Here is a 20373-nt window from a genome sequence, read left to right on the forward strand (position 1 = left end):
TGTCCCACCTGTGGTGGAACCAGCTAACGGTTATCCTCAGGACTGTTCAGTCTTTTACTGCTTTTCGCTGTCTTCTCAAAACTCTCTCATTCAATCTGTATTTGTAAATTCCTATTTATTTATCTTTCTGTATGTCTTCCTTTATATTTATTTTGTATATATTGTATATATGTCTTTGCTTTGCATTTCTATTGCCTGTAATTTATATACTTTTATATTTTGTTAAATTTTCTGTAAGTCGATTTGGATAAAGGCGCCTGCTAAAGAATTAAATAATAACAATATTGTTATTGTGAGCATTACTCTCTCTCTCTGTGGGGATGAGTACTCTTAGAGTAGCAGCTAATACAAACCATGTAGTCCAAGACCATATCGTCCTTCAGTTTTTAACATGTACAAGTCTTGAAAATGTATGTATTTCATTAAGGTTGTTCCTTTGACTCATGACCTCGGACCAAATTATTATTTTATTTTTTTTACATATTTTATATTTTCTTCTGCTACTGTAGGTGTCATTATAAGAAACTACCCTCTGTCACGTCCACAGGAGTCTTTTTAATTAGCCTAACCATAAAGGCCTTGAGCTTTCAGTCTTCCAATGAAGAGATTCTTCCTTTTAGATGTACAGATCTCTTCTTTCCTTTTGCAATTGGAAGATTGCAGCTTCCAGTATTATTGATTCACTCTGTAAAGGGGAGTAAAGACGGCCCTGACTTACTTATTCTATTAATACTCTTTGTCTCTGTAAGCATTAGGGTTTATTTTCCTCTGTATTCTCATTTGGCAACATGAACAAATTAACTTGTTAATAATATGGAGCAGTTCATCCATGACTTTAAAACACTAAACCGTAAGTAAGACTGTGGCAGTGTGCCCCTCCCCTGTGTGTATTTTGTGTTATATGTTGTGTGTGGTGTGTTAATGTTGGTGTATATGTATTGTTGCACGGGATATAAATGGGTCTGTGTAACAGGAGTGATTTAAAATATGTAATTGTATTTAAGCACAGGGATTGCACAATCACTTCATGTGCAGATAAAGTATGTAATAGTATATGAGCACGGGATTGCACAAATTAGTTCACGTGCTGAGATTCAAGTGAATGATTAATTAGTAATTGAATCTCGGCACAGCTGTATATATAGAGGCACAAAGCACTCACTCTGGGTTGTGTGTACAGTGAGGAGGTACGATAGAGAGAGAGAGAAAATAATTATAACAATTGCTACTTCGTGCTAGAGGACCAGCACGATACTTGTTTGTTCTGTTTGTCTGTCTATTTGTTTTGGCCACTGCGCCATTTTATTTTACAAAGTGTTTTGTGTTTTTGTTTAAATCTTTTATTTGCTTTTGTTAATAAAAAGCTGAGCGCTGTAGCAGCTCTGTTTAAACCCTAGTCTGCTGTGTTGTGCTGCAATTACTTCCTGATCTGACATCACCACACACATCATCCTGTTCACAAAGATATAAAGAGTTTTACTCATAAGTAATAAAACATTAGATCAAAGTTTTCAAACAAGATATCTTTTTCAGTGTCTTCTTTTTACACTGACAAACGACTTCTCTTTGAAGCACTTGCCTTATTACTAAGTTTCATTTCATTCTACTGAAATGGCACAGTCGTTGTAAGTCTATGCTGTTTTCCCTCTGGGCAATATACACCTGTGTCAAAGCCATAGGGAGTAAAAGCTGAATAATAAAAAAAAAAGATTTTCTTAAAAATAGTCTGTACGCGCAACAGGCTCAACCAGCTAATACATATCCCATTGTATTTCCCCAGCATGTAAGAGATAAAGAGCCATCATTGCATTACCTCTTTCGTTTTGAAAAGTGTTTACCAGATTCTGTCTCCTTTTTAATCACAGTATGCTTCATGTGTTTCAGAAACAGATAGCGTCATAAAAAAGACCAACTGGGGTTACCACTGTGAAATGAGAAACTCTTAAATATGGCACGCTCTATTTTAGATAAATATTTTTTTTAAAAAGTAATGCTTACGAACGTTCCTGTCTGTAAGATGCGCCAAATGTCTCGATTTCTCAGACGTTGTACCTAGATTTAGCCTATGTTCCAGAGTCACATGACGCTATATCCCACCTTCATGTTGCACAGTTTGGGGAAATGTAGTGTATTTCAAACTTTAACTGTTTTCATTTAGAATATCTAAATTCAAGATTAAAAAGTGCACTGTATATACAAGGCTTCATTTTTGTCAAACATCCTATCATTAAACCTTTCTCCTGATTGTAACCCTAGCTCTAACCTGAATGTTGATTTCCTAACCCAGCTCCTCGTTGCAGCTTCCATTTCACACCTAGGTTCTCTATCCTGGTAAATTAAATGTATGCATACTTCTGTGAACAGATCACAGCGCATCTTTAGAATGAAACAAAGCAGATTGACGTGTACTTGAAATTGCATGAATTGACCTTCTCAAGTGCCCAGCCACTTGTATTGAATGATGCAAAAGGAACACGGTTTAGATGTTTTTCCACTGCACCACCCCATTTGTCTCCTGCTCTGTATAGCACCTAGTCTTGTTTTGTTAATGCAACTATTCAAATGTTGATGGCCTTTGTAGGACAATTACTGAATCTGTTTTGGTGATTTAAATACATTGATATCCGTGATACATTTCTAGACTGCCGTATATTAAAACAAACCAACAGCTGAACAGTTTCATGAACATCACACTTGAGTTGATTGTAATAGCTGGGCATTTACCAAAGGTATTTCTCTTGCATGGAAACTGCTGTGCAATACATAGAAAGAGCTTTACAAAAAAAATGTAATCAGTTATGTAATTACATGCTAATTACACCAGCAGTTACCATGTAAGAACCCTTGGTAGTTGCACAGTTATTACAATGTAATTGCAGTTTTATATATGCCTCGTTATATACACTCCCATTTTTCATCAGCAACCAGGAAATCAGAGGCACAGCATGGGTCAAACTTAAAAACAAGATTCAGTTGCAAATGCTGAAACTATTGCTGTAGTTTGAAAAAAAAAAAAAGTCCCTTAAAATGTGGTTCTTTCAGAGAAAAACTGAGAAAAGCTACAGCATTCAAGGTAATATTTACAAATTTAATTTACCAGATTTTAGTTGTTTTTTTTTGTTTTTTTAAAATAATTTAGTCATTGTCAATTTGTTTTTTTTATTATTTTCTCCCCAATTTGAAATGCCCAATTATTTTTAGGCTCAGCTCACCGCTACCATCCCTGCGCTGACTCAGGAGGGGCGAAGATGAACACACGCTGTCCTCCGAAGCGTGTGCCGTCAGCCGCCCGCTTCTTTACACTCTGCAGACTCACCGTGCAGCCACCTCAGAGCTACAGCATCGGAGGACAATGCAGCTCTGGGCAGCTTACAGGCAAGCCTGCAGGAGCCCACCCAGACTACAGGGGTCGCAGGTGCGCGGTGAGCCGAGGACACCCTGGCCAACCTAACCCTCCCTCCCCCCGGGCGACGCTCGGCCAATTGAGCGCCGCCCCCTGGGAGCTCCCGTTCACGGTCGGCTGTGGAATAGCCTGGACTCGAACTCGCGACGTCCAGGCTATAGAGCGCATCCTGCACTTTAGCGAGTGCTTTTACTGGATGCGCCACTCGGGAGCCCCAGATTTTAGTTTTTTAATTAAATAATTGTATTAAAAACAGAGCAGATGTTTAATATTGCCCAGTTCCATTTTGCAGCAACTTCTGTCATTGCTGTAGAATGTTTCTGATCACTAAAGGAGAAACAACGAAAGAAAAAAAAAAACATTTTTCAAATTAATTTGCTCATATCCATATGGCTGCTGGGCTCTCTATCTGCTTGTGGGATAGATGTTAGGGTTTCACATAATCCAGTAAATGACAGGCCACAAGATTAGTAGCAGTCTGTGTGGATGTGATAAAACAAATGAATAAAAATGAGTTGTAAAGAAGGCTGGGTATTATGGTGATGTGACATAAAGTTATGAGCAGAGAGTCAACATTCGCAAGAGATTAGCAGAGGAATACTGTGTGCGATGATTCTGGGCGATGTTCAAGTTGTAGGCAACATGCAAGGAACATCCCCAGGTTTTGTCCTGCTTGCTGATTAAAATTATTAATTATAGAAGATAATGTATCACAATGGACATGCCGTTATCAAACAATTCCATTCTGATGGTAGCTGCAAAGGTAGATGGCTCGGCAACACTTTTTAAATGAACGTACTTTAAATTCAGCAAGGCCACCTGGCTTTAGCATGCAGTTTATGACATAAGTAAACTCCATGAATAATACTAATGACAAATCTGATCTGTTTAATCCATGACGCATGGACTCAAATTAGATATTTTTTTCCAGAGCCAATGTAAAAGTCACGTTGCCTAATCAAGTTTCAAGTATATACAATGCTACAGAAAGAACTGTGGATGAGAATCAAATGATTTGTTTTATTTTCTATGAAGGGCGTAGCGTGAACTATCATATTCCATTCTTCAAGCCAGCTGTAGGCCATTATAAGGCTTTTCTGACAATCATCCAAGAATATTTACTATTAATAGAATTGTTACATACATAGAAATCACCAAAGAGGCAAGGTAGGCAGTATGGTTAAAGATTCATATATGGAAATTCTGGCCTGTGATTAGTTAAAACATCATCATAGGAGCAACAATAGATGTAACTATTGCCCTCACATCCTTACACCACCGGGCAATAGTCTCAGTCTGTCATGTGATTGGTTTACATCACTCCTAAACAACAAGATAAAAATGGCTGAATGAAAATAAACTGCTGAATGGTGATTCTGTGGCAGAAAATTAATTATAAAACACACTACAAAAGAAAGAAAAAAAACTTGCGGTATTAACTTCAAAAACATGTTCTGTTATTTATTTATGTTATTTAGTTTTTTACTTATACTGTATCAGCTATATTTAAACCAAAATACTGTAAACAAATATTTGGCGAAACTGGAAATGGTAATTGAGATTAATGGGGATACAAGTTTCTCATGTCAAAAAGGCAGAAGGAAAGCGTTCAACAGGGGAACTCAATGCTTGCCAAAATAAAATCATCCCAAGCTGCTGTATACTATAGACTTCATAGAATAAATGATGTTTATCAGGACATAAATAACAGTAATCACTAAAAAGAGGTTTTTCAACCTATTATTATTCATCCTCGCAATTTAAAAGAAGTCCATTATTACAACAAAAAATAATAGAAGGGTGACTAGCGAAATACCAATAATAGCCAGTATCACATGTACAATAATTGCAGTAGTGCAAATCTGTTTGGCAACACAGTCCATATTCTGTATAATGGTCTGTTAATGTAAAATTTCCGGTGTAGAAATTTCATGGTCATTTGAAAGGCTGGCCTTTTTTATTACCTGTCCATCTTTCCCACAAAATGTTAGCAATTAACTGTCTGGATTTACTATGGACAGGCCAAAGTATGGGGACAGGCTGTTTTGGCTCTCTCTAGCAATTTGTCCTGGGCTGACATATTGACCATTCTGCTTGGAGAACAGTCATGTATCATCTCCATGGAGCAGAGTTATGTTCAACTTACAGTACTTAAAAATTCAGTATTGGCAGGCTGTCAGTTTCTTGGGTACACTGTATAAACACACGCACACAAACACTGTATTGTTTATATGGACAGTTCCCCCAATTAACCAATCAATTATAAATGTAAGCCAAGTAACCTACCTTTCTCTTCATTTGATTTGCTTTGCTTTAAATATGACCTCACCCTCACCACACCTCTGCAATTGTGATTATCTCCAATACAAAGTTGTGGTTCTCAATTGCCTCATCCAGTGGCAAGACAACAGTGCCTTTGCCCAAATCAGTTTAAGGCTACAGTTTACACGTAACATGCACAATAAATTAATTTCTAATTAATTGCAGTTGTGAGAGTTGTCTTGAATTATGAATATACCAGTATAGTACAGTAAAAGGCATGTCAGTTTTAAACATCTAAACACAAAGTAAATTTATCTATAGCTAATTGATATTTTCCAGGTGATGGCCCTAGCCTTTTCATTCTCAGTAGCTTATTGTAGCCTGCAGACATGAATGTATTGTTTACTGCTGACTGTAATTTACTTCAGCAAAGCCCCTTTGACATTTACTTGACTTATTGTTTTAGTTTCACAAGCGTTCAGAGATATGCCAGTAGCACTGATGGAAACGCACCAGCCTTTCTCAGAGATATGCCAGGAGCACTGATGGAAACGCACCAGCCTTTTTCCAAAATTTAGGGTGACTTCTTTTGGGCTCAGATTTCTGTTTTGGAGCCAGGTGGCAGTTGTTGTGTACTCTTCATTCTAAACCTTTGAGTTAGACCTTGGTTATACAGCTATGGCAAACGTTTATGCATCAGCCATAGGCGGCATGCATAAGAAACATATTTCTGCGCAACCGCCAGACCACTAGGGCAGCTGGGATATAAAAATCAACACTGTAGTACAGATACAGGATTTAGTTGAATTTCAATGGCATTGGAGGCGACAATGCTTGGCTGGTTTAACGTCCATTCTTCCTGCCGATCTGAGCTCCATATGGATATTCGAAAGTTTACGGTAAGAGTGCAGTTATTTATTTTGCAAATACACCTTATGAAATAAGTTGAATTCCCCTTGATTATAAGTATGATAGTAAGTGCGTGTTTAGAAGCTTAATAGTCAGTATTAATAATTGATTTAAATTGGTGTGAAGTGATGGAAATGGTGTTCGAAGTTGGTGTAGGTACTGTACGACTGCAGAACAGGTTAATGAATTTAAAGGTTTTAAAAAACAGTGCGGCTTGTTATCCTTGTTTTTCTAATTTGCTTAAATAGGCATAACATGTTTTAAAGTACAAGCTAGTGCTATGTTAAACTTCATTTATTTGGCTGCCTTATGTCAAATATATACAGTATATGTAGCATCCCTGTGTGGTTTCGAACTCTGTTTTGTGCTATAAACTATTATACAGTACAAGTTCTCAAAAAGACGCAGGAAAATGAATCTGTATGTGTGTGTATCTTACTGTACATCATTGGGTTCAATAAATGCAGGGGGAAAAGTGTGGAATAGCCTCCCCAAACGAAAGACTCACACGCCGCCTATGGCATCAGCCTATACAATTAACAAATGTTGCTTCATAAAGTCGAATGAAACCTGCTGAATAATCTTACAGTAACATACTGAATTATCGCTTTGTAGTTTAACAAAAAAATAACAAAAAATTGAAAAATAGGACATTTCGAAATCTAACATAAAATGCTGTACTACTATTGTGGCTTCTGGAAGACTTTTGAGATATCAATGTGTAGCTTATTTGAGTACATGATGTTAAATAAAAGATCTAAATTATGTTCATACAGTTGTTTTATTTTTTAACTTTGTCTCAATCATAAAATTCTAGGTGATGCAAAATTTTTGTCCATACTTGTAGACTTTGAATTAAATTTCCAAGGAATTATAATGAATAACAGATTGCAAAGTGGGAGATTTTTGGTATATCCTGGTCAGTTGCTACTTGGATGAATCTTGTCTCCAATACATGTAGACTGGCACCATTAATCAGACCTTACTATTATTGTAAAGAAAAATATTTATCTGCTGCTCCCTGTTTTGCTCCCCAGACAACACACACACAACACCTGTTCACTGCTGAAGAACTGCATTTTTCTTGTTTATGATTAAGTATGTTTTTTATGTGGGCAGATGGTTGATGCTAAATTAAGTGTTGCAGTTGAGAGCTTCAGGAAGAGCCTTTAGGTGGCAATGTCACAGTGAGCTGTGACAGTCATTCCCTTTGAAGTTCAGGTTCTGGGGGGCCCTGTTTGCAGATGCCTAGAGTAGTAGGAAGACATCCAGAAGCTCTCCGCACTTCACCAGTGACACATCACTCTGCCAGCGAATGTGAAAAAACTGAAGGGCATCGACACAGGGCTGGGAGTTATCCCTGATTTGAAAAGGAAACAGGGGAGCAGAATTTAGTCTGAGCAGAGGGTTCTGTATCTGCTTGTTGGCTCTGAAAACGAGATAATTAAATAAAAACACTTTCCAACAGTATAAAACACTGAGCACTTTTAACAAAACTTTATGTTTAATAGTGTTTATACCCATATACAGTACATGTACACCCGAGAAATATACAGTATAAACTGACTTAGCCCTTGAATGCTCTCATAAACAATTATCATGGGTAAAACATAGCAATAGACTTCAGTAAGAAATGTGATGAAAGCATGCCAGCTATGACACAACAAGTTTTTAGCAAAGTAGTTGTGTACACACAGGTTCTCTCCCCTCAATAGGGTCAGGATATTCAAAACGAATAGAGCTGTCAAGTTCAAATTCCTGACGGCATAGTTTTTTTTATCTAATTCAATTTTTTTTTTCAAACGATACGTATCTCGCGTATAACAGCAGGCAATTTAAAATACAGTACATACCTTCCAACAAAATTACCCATTTGATGCACTTTCTTCTTCACCTCATTCTCAATCACCTTGAAGGAGCAGTCTTTCTGTTGATTTACAGCATGACCCCCACCAAAGAGGAAGATATTCAGATTATCTTTAAAAAAAGATATATAAGAAAAAAGACCACATTTACTGTAATATTCTTTCAAAGAAGACCATAAAATGAAATGGCAAACCGGTGTTATCTTCAAGGACATCAAAAGGCAACAGTCAAGGATTTTTGCTAGGTATCCAATACGTCTCACGGTATTATTTTTCACAGTATTGTGATTCTCTCACAGTGATTGAAGTTGGCTTGGTTACAAGGAGGCCAGCTCCTGGATTGATATGCCTATGTTGTTAAGAGGCTGGAAGTCAAGGTCTGATTGTGTGTTTTCCTTTCCTTCCAGTCATTGAGTCAGTCTGCGGGGCAGCTAAAAACCTGGAAGACTTTGAAATTGTGGATTTATTGATGGTTTAAAAGTGCACTTTCTTATCTCAGTAGTATCTGATGGTGGAAAGGGTGTCAACTGCATATTTGCATTTGAATGGACACATTGACTCTGAGAAAAAATTGAATATGTTTGAGGACTCCGATCTTTTTGTTCTTGTGTCCTTGTCAGTAGCACTAAAACACCTGAAGAAAGGATTTTTTTTTTGCTTAAGGACAGATGTCAACAGAAATGGTGAGATTTATTATTGTAGAAATGCCATTTTCTTTTCGAAAGGAGAATAACAGGTTAGGTTAATGAAAAAATCTGTAGATGCAGAATATTTGCAGAAATAGGCTTTTTGATCTGTTATTTGTGACTTGATTTAACAAGAAGGAAGAGTGTGGGGAGGTAGAAAAGTATTATCCTGGTATGCTTTGAATATAGTTCTGGATGTAACGATTATGAAAACCTACATTGGTAGATCAAATCCAGAATGTTTTCTGTTAGGAGCTCATCCCAAGTCGGGCAGGCCTGTCTTTGACTGGTCCCAGACAAACAAAGCATCAGAACTCAGGATATGCAGGATATGAGAATTGTAGGAGGGAAGTCTGGGGGACAGGACTACACTACTCCTTTATTATTTCTCGCTAGGCTTTACTATACTTGAAACATACTAGTTATTCCTAGGAAGCATCATGGTGTACACTTTACAACATAATACAAGTTTAATAGGGAAACACTGAGGTTAATTTATTCTGTTTGGAAAAAAACTGTTACTTGTTAAACTGTTAAAACAAGCAAGTGTACCTTTACCTTTTCACCGTGGCCCCAAGACTGTTTGCCATGTTTGGGAGAGTGACAGTGTGATGGTTAATTAGCCTGTATGCAGCATCATTCTGATACAGAGCATTTATACATACGGCTTTCAGCTTTTGAAAAGCACAGCTTGCAATGACTGGAAAGAGACAGTTGGTGCTTCACGGGATTCCAGAAAATAAAAGCCAGTGCAAATATAAGATTCCTCTCACACTAAAAGGAAGTCAAATACTGCAATATAAGAATACATACATGGACATGTGGAGAAGCAGATGAGTTTCACCTCTGCAGGAATGGTATTAATTGGAATTTCAGGACCTTGGACAGTAACCTGTTATATGAGATTTTTAAAGCCAAGAAAAATCCATCATTACTGATTACTTAAAACCCTATTTTTTTTAAAATACATTACTGGTATTGCCTCCATCAATTATATATATATATATATATATATATATATATATATATATATATATATATATATATATATTAGCATGTCCCAAATGCACACCATCTTCCCCGTTATTTACTCACTAATCTCATGAATATGTGTCTGGTACTGCTTGCACATATGCTTGCATAGTCTTGAAAGATTTTGCAGTGAAGAAGACAGTATGTCATTAGTATTGCTTCTTTTTCAGGTTATTGGTGACAGGTGTATAATATTTGTCTCCTTTGGTGAAAGTCTAAAAAAAACAAAAGAAAGAAAGAGAATCCAAGAGTCTTGCCCCTTCTTTCAGTAGAATCTAAACACTGTGCAGAAGAGCATACTAGATGTAATTATGCAGCAGGGTGGAATTTATCTTGCTGTTGTAACATTATAAACAGTAATTTTCATAAAATAACAAATATTGGAAATAAAAGGATGAAACTGGTAAGCGCTTCACATTTGAGGTCTTTTTGTGTGACAAGAATGGATCATTTGCACACTCTAATAGACTTTCTGGACCATAGTAAATTCATTAAAATTCCAAATCTTAAAACCTCCAAGAGAACAAAGATGAGGAGACAATGCCTACAGAGCTGCCTATTGTTCTTAAAAAAATATTATAGAGGTGTATTTGCATAAGAGACATATACTGTACAAGCAACAATACTGGCTTTTGAGACTGAATATCCAGAGCTTCAGAAAAGCTGAAAACAATCAGCTTGCATAACAAATGAATCCTGGGGAAAGCTGGTTCATGTCAATAACATTTCATAGTCTTGGAAGACTATCTGTGAAGAGTGAATCTCTTTGGAGTTGTGCAGTATTGGGGTCTAATTCCCTCCATAAAGTGATGCAACCATTGACAGATAAGCATCTTTTCTCCCTGGACAATTTTACACTGCCCTATGTTTTAGTTGAAGGTTTTAGGTGTTAGAATAGAACTATATGTATTACAAAGTTATAGCAGAATTAAAAATGTGTTTGGAAATGGCACGGTGTGTCATGTATTGAGAACACTGGGTACATGTTTTAATCAATTTAATTATTGATTTTCATTAATTACTTTATTCGAGAGGGTAGAAATGAACTCAGCTTCTCACTGCTCCTCCCATGGCTTTTTATTATATGGTCGGTTGTTAGTCGACAGTATATTCAAGCAGTTTGAAATGCTTAATGTAGTTGTAGCCTTGGGTGGCTGTTCTAGTAATGTTTTTTTAAGCACTACAAAGAGAGTCCCTCGACAACAAATATAAAATCAACATTAATTACAGACAATCTGCGTAGCAGAACAAACCAAAAGCAAAGCTAAGGCAGTTTAGACCAGGTATTACATGGTAATTCCACCTGGTTCCTTGTGTGTACCATTTGCTTTTATTTTAATTTGATTTCAAATATAATACCATTAGAAGTGTTGGGACAACAGCGTTTAATGACCATGGTAATATGAGAAGCAGGTAGAAAAATAGGATGCTAAAATGAAGTGGTAATAAATTCTATTGAGGATGTTTTTACTTAGCTTTTTATTTATTCCTTGGACATCCTGCAGGCTCACAGATTGATGGTTTCCTGATGACTGACAGATTTTTGGATGCAAGAATGTATAGCAGGCTAACCTGCCTTGTGTGCACCTTATGGTCTTCCCTTTGGGTCAGGTCAAGTTGATTCAAGTCTCATTGAATTTATGCATCTAAAATTAGACACAGGCAGCCAGATGTCCTTTTACATCACAGGGGAAGAAATATTATTCTCTTGGAGCTTGTTATTTCTGTAGTCTTTAGGGTAATACGGTTGTGATTAGTTTGACCTTCCTTAGTTGTCCTTTTCTTTTCATTCATTGCCTTTGAGGTAGACTGCATACTGGAAAGGTGTCTACCTCTTTAACATTCTGCTATGCTAGCTGGAAGCGATGTTACAGCAGTCTGGCTGTTTGCAGCTTCATATCAGTTAATCCTCTGGTAATAAATAAAAATAGAAAACTGATTTGTTGCACTGTACAAAGTAGCATAACATTAGAGTTTATCAAAAGCTGTTTTCACATCTTGTGGGAAAACATAATTCTCATTTTATTTTAGACGATGTGGGATTTTAGATTTCAGTATTTGGTGAACAGTAAACAAAAAGCAACATGGAGATATGTGACTCATATTCATATGTGAAAACTTCATGATTATGGAGATTAAAAGATTCACAGCAAGAGATGGAGGTGTTGAGAAGCTGGGATACATTTTTGTAATGTGCATTTGTATTTTCTATATTATTTGAATACTCTATAGCTAGATGTTTGGTAAGCTATCTTTGTTGACAATGATTGTTTCACTCATGGCATCGCAATGACTGGTTGTGGTATAGAATCATGTTCTGAAACTCTATGGCCTGACACTGAAAATTTGAGTTTAACATGGTTTGCTACTGGGGCAATGTACCAAGTATGGTCTTGTAATATGAAGGCCACATCCTGGTTCACCATGGTGTAGCAATTTTGGTTATAACCTTCTGTGATGGGGAGTGCCTTGTTGCTGGTTCGTGAGTGCATGTGTGCCTTTATGGAAGCAGCTGGGACGCGCAACAGGAGACACATTGCTAAGCGAACAATTGAGCAGAAGGGCTCACCCGGCACTGAGGTGATCGGGAGGTCCTGATTGGCTGAGGGGGTGTGCCCGGTAAGGATGCGCGGATCTCATAACGCATCTGCACTACAGCTTGAGACAAGCACTGCGTGTTTGTTATTGCTATTTCTATTGGGAGGCTATGGATTCGGGAGCAGAAGCTACCAAGCCAGCACCAACACCCGGAGGACCTGCACTGCCACAGCACAACCACCTGTTCCAGGACGAGCGTCCAATCCTACACCAATACTGTGCTCATGGGAGGCATGGCCCAGCCAAGGCCATCAGGAAGAGGCCAAAATTGACTGGAGAATGTTGGGACTTCACTAGGTCAGTTTAGGGGATGTTGATCCCAACAAAAAGTAAAGAGGTTTTGTAGTGTAGAGCGGCTCAATAGCGTGGAAAATCCCTTGACTTTTTAGTCCCATTAACCCAAAGTTAAATGAGAAGCCAGCGTTATTGACATGCATGGGTTATGGGAGTTTTCCTCTGCATTTCACCTTTCTACTGAAGAGATGAACACTTTGTTTATAAAACCTTCTTTCTATGTACAGTATTGTGCTTTTATGACAATACCCAGCAAGGAGCAATGTTTATTGCTTGCTTTTCAATAGAACCTAAATCTCCACCTGTTGGTACAAAACTATACAAGGGGTTACTGTATTATTCTACACATTCCAAACACAAAAGGTTGAGGTTTACATACAATTTAGCAGGTAGAGGGATGAGCTTGCTTGAACCTTTGCACACTTCATGTTTAAACAAGACTAGAATCAAACCCCAGTATAAACTAGGCGTGACCCTTTGGTACACTCTATGCTTTCAATCCCTTTGCAAACCAAGTGTAAACCTTGGACATGTATTGGATGGATTTTGAGAAGCATGTAACCCGCTAGAAGGTTATAGGTTTCCCATGTCAACAATTTTGTAATAAAGTATGATGTAATATCAAAGAAGTCCAAGGTAGTTTAATATGTGTTAAAACTATTAGTTTCTTTCAGGGTATGAGAAATGAAAACATACCCCTCCCCATGCTTCAGAATCATAACATCCAACATAACAGGTGGCGTACAGTGAATGATGATTTTTAGAAGGCTGAGAGTGCAAGATGCTGTGATGCTCTTTAATATGGAATTCAAATTGTTAATTTTTTTTCAGATGTGTTGAATTGACAGAATAGATAATAAGACTCCTACAAATTGTAACATTACAAATATTATTGTCTGTAGGTCTGAGTGGAAAGCTATTCAAGCTTTCTGAAAGTATAGCAAACTGAGAATGAAATTAACATGTAGCCTTGGGGATAAAATGTCTTCCATTTGCATTTAGCTCCCATGGTAATGATTGGATTGAATCACACATTGCAAGAAACGTAATGGAAAATCTATCAAATTGTCTCAAACAAATTATTGTTGGTTCTGAAGAAGTCTTGAGTTGCATTTTTGCTTAGCGTAGGATTTTGCATTATTGTATAAGAGGTTCTTTACTGCTAATGGATCCATTTGTTCAGCATACTGCTGCCTTCCCTGAGAGAATAGACTGGCTAGTGACGGAAATAAGCCAGTGTCACTTAAGGTTTGACCTGAATTATTTCTATTTAACTGACAGGCTGTGGAAAATGAACTGAGTAGAGAGTTCAAGCAATCCTGCAATCCACCTGGGATACTCTGCGCTAAACCTAATGTGTGGGATTCGGCTTGAATGCTAATAGTGCAATAAACGCTTGTTCCCTCTGAATTGCAGGGAGGTTCTGAAGGAGAGACATTCTTGGAGGAAAATGCCAGATTGTTGATAGGTAATCAGCTGACCTTTTTACATTGTCCATGTTCTGCCCGGTCCTTTAAAAAGAAACATTATGGTCACAATGGGCTGCTATTGTTACAGAATGAACAAGGCTGAAGGGACAGGGCCCTTATAAACTACAAAGTTATGTCACCATTATGGAAGCCTGCTGGCCTTTACAAAGCTATGATCTTGCTTCAGATGAACCATTTGGTTTGAGGTGGATAAACTCTTTCAAGGAGATGATCATTCAGGAGATGAAACAATTGTCTAGATTGCAGTGAGTGGAATGGCTCCTTGTACAGTATGGGGAATGAAGAGTTTTGATCTAGTGGAATTTAGAGCCATGACATCCCATTTCAGAGTAGAGGCAAAATAGGCATGTGGCTTAGATTGACATTTTTATAGAAGAAACATACAATCTACATACATTTCTTTCTTTAATGGCATTTCTATTTTACCCCTGCACCGATTTCATTACAGTTTGATAAATACAGTGAAACCTGAATCTGCCAACAAACTCAACATATTTTCATTCTGAAGGAGAGTTCCTCCACTCCTCTTATATAAGGACAATGGAATGATAAATCACAGCGAGTGTTAACCCATCCAGGCACAAGGCAAGGTCATCAGGGTGAAGAGTGATACAGTGAATGCCCTTGCACTTGGTGCATTAAGAGCAAAGAAAGAGCCAGCATCAATCTACAGTGAGGCAGTGGAGGATTTGATCTTTGTTAATGATATAATTTTGTTTTCTAAAATGTGCTTACTATCCTATTCTCTGTGGTTCATTTCACAGACCCTGATTAGAATTGCCTAAGTAATTGTAACATTAAAGAATGTTTATTGGTCCATTTTCACACTTAAAACTAAAAAAAGGTGTCTTGTTCAACAAGCAGGTTCAGGCAACATATAAAACAGACCATTATCTATGACGAATCATTTCTAATGTCTCCAGTGGAAGTGTACATTTGCAGCTTGGTACTCGGGCTGACTGTAATATGAAATGATAAAACTCAATTCAAAGACCATCCATGAACATAGATTTAAGAATGGAAAAAGCAAAGGCTGTAATTCCCTAGCGAAAGTGGTTACAGATTGACAGAGCTGGGATCTGCTAATGCTTCAGTACAGGGACATACCACATTAATCTTACAGGGCTATCAATAATACCAGTGAAGCTATCAATTATTTGAGAGAATCTGTCAAAATCTGAGCATTTCTAAACTCTGAACATTTTGAACATGCAAATTAGCATTGTTTCATTATTTTAAATTCTGAAGCTGTTCGCACAGCCCAGTGTTACGATGTTCAGACCAGTCCTCAACTGTGTATTAGTTGAGAACCATACTCATTCACCCGACTTAAAGTCATCATTTCCCCTTGATGAAAATAATGAGTGATCAACATGCACTGAACCCATGCAATTACCATTCACTTGTAATATTGAGCCCTGCTGTTATGTTATGCTGCTAATTTGACTCGTACCAATTTAGTTCTCAGCTACAGCTGCTTGTGTATTAAAATGCAAGGGCTGGTCTTTTTCTTTCCTGTCTTTTGTGTGTTAATATCACCCAGCCGTAAACCAAGAGGGTACATGCCATTCACATGTAAAGCACTCTCAGCAAGTACCATGCTCACAGTTTTTAATTGTGTAGCATTGGGAGCAGTACGTATGGTAACATGGTTGTATTCACTTCATTTGCATACAGCCTCTCCCATGAGGTGTTTCCATTGGCGACTATGTCACAAGGCCCCCTTTGGGAACTATGGGATGTGATAAACATCTTTTATTACGACTGGCTTTGAATCTTTGCATGCTGTTCAGCTAGTCAGATTGTATGCTGCTGTTAGAATAATGAATACTTCAATCACTTTAATCATAAAACCGGGGTAAATCTAAAGTAACTTATTTTTTCACTTCTATAAAATTGTGTTTTTCAGTTGTTTTAGAATTACGTTTTTATGGCTTCCATACAAAGGTAGCAGTAGTTTGCTGCTATTTTTTAAAATTTTTTACAAAAGTGTATAAATATTATATTTTAACTCAGTGCTGTAAATTATTTATTATACTGACAGGTCTGGTTTAACAAAATGATTGTGTAGGATGTTTCTGAGGTGCTATATAATATAGTTCATTCATAAACAAATAACAAATCAGTTTAATGCCATATGTTAAAACAAGTATGGCGTTAATTCTTTTCACATTCAGTTTAAAACCCACAAGATACAGTAGATGAGTGGATTGGCAATTGAATATAAGGCATTTTATTGTAATGTAATTAACTCAATTTCTAGTGGTCAGGCAGAATTACTATCAAATTTGACATCCAACTGCAGATCTGAGAGGTAAACGAATCAATGTGAATTGCTCAAATGGTTAGGATTTAATGCTTCTGCAGTACCTGAACGGAATAAACCCACAGTAGCACAAAGTTATGAACTCCTTACAACCGTACACACTTACAAACTGACTGGTCAACCAAACAAACTTGAAACCAGAAACAGGGCTCCTGGCTATTTGTAAGTACCATAAAGATCAGAATTTTACCAGTTAAACAGACATTTACCACTCATGAACAACCTTGTAACTTTGAGGTTCCACTGTCAGCACTGAATGCAGCAAACACATCAATGCATAAATAATACTGAGCATTGTGCTAACACCGGAACTATTACAAATGCTGATTCACACTAGTCTTGGACTACCGTACCTAAAGCAACATTCGGTAGTTCAAAACCTGTGCTAATTGAGGTCTGTGGAGCCAGCCCTAAAGGTTTAGTGATGCCGTTTGTAACAGATAGATTCAATGAACCATGCTGATTGCGTCCTCTTGTCCGTCCGTCTGTCACACTATACCGGGTGAGCACCAATCTTCACCAAACTTTTGTCACACACTACTTGCCCCCTATAGACGTTTTGGATTGCATCTATAATCCAATTATCTTTTGATTTTATATGAATATTTTTAACTTGTACATTCACTCATCCATGGGATTATAAAGACCATCTGCATGTGCCTGCACTGGTTGACCTTTACTTTAACCTTTGCCAAGTTGGTTACTTAAATGCTTACTTAAACTTAAACACACATTATTTCCACTGTCCAAAACCTCAGCTGTAGTTCAGATAAGATCTGTTTAAAGTTCAACTTGATCGTTGTTTTTAATTTATTTGACAGTAGCTGCCGCCTGTCAACCGCTATAATTCAAAAAACAATCTGTCTCCCCACAGCCAGGTGACTGGTTCACTTTGCTCTCCTGCTGTGAACTCTCTTTCTGAATCCAGTATCTTTTTTAAGGACACTGCTGGCTGAAGTGACTTCGAGGTTGTGTCTTTAGTTGTCCCGCTGTCCGTGGAGCAAAATCCCAGGTCATGCCAGCCTCTGCTGGGTCTTGATACAGCCAAGAATCCTCACAGTTCTCTTAAAGGCTGTTCAAAAACAAAATTACTTTGAATATTTTAACAAATTATCCAGCACCACAGCTTTAAAAAACACACTCTTTTTGGCTGTTCATAATTTCTCATTTTAAACAAACAAGATTTTAACTGTAATTACAAGAGCTTGATTAGCCATTTTGGAGCAAGGGAAATTATTTGAATTACTTCTAGGGTGGCATTCTCTCTCTTTTCTCTCTCTGTTTTTTTGTTTCAAGATCCCATGCTTATTGCATAATGCCCATGCAAATTTGCAAGGCTTAATTACTTATTAAAATCCTGAGCAGTCGACTCTACTTTTTAAATGCCACTGATTAAAAACATTTCTGGCTGATTCACATGAATTTCTATAAATGTAATGAACATTGTATACTGTAATATCATCATAAAGTAGAGCAAAGGCGCTTAGCAGTTAAAATGGGGTTTTCCTAATTTCCTGGCAGTCCTGTTAACATGTGTAACAGGAAATGTCATGTTAGGTGCTGCGTGTCTGTTTTGGATGATGCTGAGATGTGAGTGCATTTAAGTGGGTGGGTCTGACTGTTTTGTTCAGTGGAAAAGATGTTCTTTTATGGACTCTGTGGCAGCCGGTAAGTGCCCAGCCAACACCAGTTTCATTGGCACTGTGGCTTGGTTGCTCATATATTGGCTTCAGTGGATCACCAAGGACTCCAAGGTGGCAAAAGTGGTAAAGTGTATGCCTTGTTACATGACTCACTTACTGTTAAAATTAATAATGACCTCTGTGGGTGATATGTAGTTATGGGATAATCACACACAACTGAGTGTCTAGTTATAATGCCTGTATAGCTCAGCTTTCTGTGAAGTGTGTCCCTTTAGTCCAGAGGCAGAAGCCCAAGTCTGCAGCATGGATGTATGACATATTCATTCATAGAATAAGCAAAAACCAAAAAAACAACATTAAAATAATTGGTTAGATATCTCTCAAGCAAATATTGTTTATTATATTCAGTGCACCTATCCGATTAATGCCTTAAATTAGATTTTTAACTTGTAAAATGTGTTTTGGCTTGGTCTATTCCCCTTTAACAAGCCAATCCGTGACTTGAACACAGGGCTTTTACTTTCTCTGCATCTTACAACAATATTGACAATTATTGCCAGCATCTACCACACAGTTGGTGGTTATATTCCTGAAAGTAACCCTGCTGTGTTCATAACCTGCCACCTTACCTAGAGCAAGTATGTGCTTGCCCAAACGTGGCGCCTGAAAGATCTGAATTAATTGGGAACCTGGTAGCGACTTGCTGAATCCTAAAAGAATCACAGCGGGTTCTAATTGATAACATTGACAGGCGAGATGTGAGCTCATCACTGGCCCAGTTGCCTTAGAGACTTAAATGACACGCCAAGCAAAGCAACTGCATGGCAATACGAGAATGAACATTGTTTGTTCTATTCATGACTGCTAATAATCGCTACTTCACTTTGATAGGTGCCTGGAGAGTAGGTTATCGATCCGTCCACTGAAAACGTCTCTGGAAACATCTGTGACTCCATAAACTGAATATCACTAAGGGGTCGGACTGATACCTTTAAGCTTTAGGGTGCTGTTTTGTTATTGCTGTAAGAAACTGGATGACATAGAGGGTAGCTAAATGAGGAAAATCAAATTAGGTTTGTATTTTTAGCTTTAGTATGTGATTAAAGTTTGCTAAACACTTCTTTTCTCAAAGCAACACATGCTCAGTACTGTAACAAGACAGGTGACTGTTAAATGCATTCAATCGAGTTTCCATCTTCTGAATGTTGTTTCTAAATTAAAATCCTTAGCAACAGATTCAGATCAAGGTTTTCAAATGAAGATGTAAGCATAACCACTTTCAGTATTGAATTTGGCAGCATTAGCGACTTGACCTGCCATTTCAAATGCTTTTCCTTATAGATTTTTATGTAATTAGATCCGTCTGGCCTCTAATGTTTTATAAGCTTAACACACAACTTAAACTTGCTTTGTGAGTCATGTACAGTAAAACTAGAAAATATTGCAAACTAGAAAATATTTGTTGTTCCTTCCAGCTAAATGGGTTTTAAACCTAAATATATTTGCACATTCTAATTCGTTCATTTTCAAATATTTCAGTGTGCATTCTCTACAGGACAAACCATAGACAAAACCTAATGGCAGTTTAAAACTACACCAGTAAATTAACTTCAGGAGGCAGAAAAGACAAAGCACATGTTCATTTTTAAATGCATTGGTAAATCTGTATAAATACTGTAAGAATAAGAAGTAAGAAATTAAATGAGTCAAACCAATTTTAATCCTAGCACCTTAATTAATAAGCACCTCTGGTTACACTGGCTCACACACTATGTTAGTCCATTTTAAATTGTATGGCCATCATGAGTTGACCAGTTGCCTGCTACCACTGAAAGACACAAACAATGACAAGAATGAGATAGCCA

The 20373-nt window shown here is 37.4% G+C and overlaps 1 protein-coding gene across 3 annotated transcripts in view; it reads left to right on the forward strand.

Annotated features, from left to right (window-relative positions):
• Positions 1-20373, forward strand: part of LOC117419941 (synaptotagmin-1) — a 197848-nt gene that overhangs the window by 10073 nt on the left and 167402 nt on the right. Inside the window, exon 1 of one of the 3 annotated variants that reach the window (XM_058985650.1) lies at positions 14499-14517. The exons of the other annotated variants lie outside the window; for them this stretch is intronic. The gene's annotated coding sequence lies outside the window, so the exon portion shown is untranslated. Of the gene's footprint in view, positions 1-14498; positions 14518-20373 lie in introns of those variants that run through there. 3 annotated transcript variants of the gene reach the window in all.

Source organism: Acipenser ruthenus, chromosome 14 (genome assembly GCF_902713425.1).
Source record: "Acipenser ruthenus chromosome 14, fAciRut3.2 maternal haplotype, whole genome shotgun sequence".
Taxonomy (NCBI): domain Eukaryota; kingdom Metazoa; phylum Chordata; class Actinopteri; order Acipenseriformes; family Acipenseridae; genus Acipenser; species Acipenser ruthenus.